This window comes from Pundamilia nyererei, unplaced genomic scaffold (genome assembly GCF_000239375.1).
Source record: "Pundamilia nyererei isolate P.nyererei 1_Seehausen unplaced genomic scaffold, PunNye1.0 scaffold00216, whole genome shotgun sequence".
NCBI classification, from domain to species: domain Eukaryota; kingdom Metazoa; phylum Chordata; class Actinopteri; order Cichliformes; family Cichlidae; genus Pundamilia; species Pundamilia nyererei.
The window spans coordinates 706,158-707,612 of NW_005187617.1; positions in this window are offsets into that span (position 1 = coordinate 706,158).

Sequence of the window (1,455 nt, forward strand, 5' to 3'; positions counted from 1 at the left end):
GTCTATGTGCAACTGACTGCACTCAGACCAAAGGGGGCTGAATAATTACGCACATCCCCACTTTGCAGTTATTTATTTGTAAAACATGTTTGGAGTCATGTCTGATTTCGTTCCACTTCTCACGTGTGCACCACTTTGTGTTGGTCTTTCACCTGGAATTCCAATAAAATTGATTCATGTTTGTGGCTGTAATGTGACAAAATGTGGGAAAGTTCAAGGGGGCCGAATACTTTTGCATCCACTGTAGTAAAGAAAACAGTCCTAAAGCATGAAGTCCAGTCTGAGGAATAAACTGGCAGTTATCCATGTTAAAACCATAATCTCTGTCAGCTGATCACCGCTTGATATGTTTTTTAAACCTTCTTGCAGATCCATTTTGCTTTAATTAGAAAGACAGTCAGAGCTTATCTTCATACTTTCTGTCAGGATGTCTTTGCAGTCTCTGCTGTGGGTGCCGTACCTGCCAGCAGTGCAAATAACACAGCACTCCAATAATAAACCTGATTCAGGAGCTCTGTGGACCGAAGCAGACAGCAGGTATTTTAACAGACACTGCGGTGCTGTTAGAGTCCAGAGCACAGGGCCATTTGTCTCCTTGTCGATGGTATTGACAGCTTCAGAGCCTGCTGGGAGCCTAAAGAGAAAATCAACACTCCACAGTAAACAGGATTTATGTCCAAATAGTGTTTTCTAACGAACTGAAAAGCTGAAGTGTCGAATCTGGAACACTTGTGTGATTTATTGTGTTTCAGTTAGGTGGCGTCCCTCAGGACTGATAATTACTTTTTTTCCATTTCTTTTCTTTATACAATGTTAAATCTGTGGATGGGGATTCTGGGCATAATTGTAGTTTTACAACTTTGCTGGACAGAAAAGCTTGTTGAATGTTGAAAACTGGACTGTGAAAGATTGAGCTGATGAATCTTCGCGTCTCCTGAGGTTTCAGACTGTTGGTCAGAATCAGAATAAAGCCACAGAGACGACGTGCCATATGTGAGGCATCCAGACTTCTGCTGGTGGTGTAATTCTGTGGGAATGTTTCCTTGGCACGCTCAATACCAACAATCATCGCTTGAATGCATAATAAGCATTGTCACTGATGGCTCGCATCCCTCGATGGCCACAGTCATTCTCTTAATGGCCACTTCTACCGAGATAATACTTCATGGCAAGTCTAACTTGTCTAATGAAACAGTGATTTCAGTGGCCTTGAGTGGCCTCCTCGGTGAGCAGATCTGGATTGAGTATAACAGCTGTGAGATGTGTTAAGACCAGGGCCCTATTTCAGGAAGCCGGTTTAGTGCAAACTCTGAGTAAGTAAACCCTGAGTTAACGAAAACTCTGGGTTTTCGGTTTCACAAAGCGAGTTTAGATTAATCCTAAGTGAGTTACTATGACGACACACTCCGTGAAGCTAACCTGCCCCCTAGCAGGTTTACTTCAACTAACCCTGAC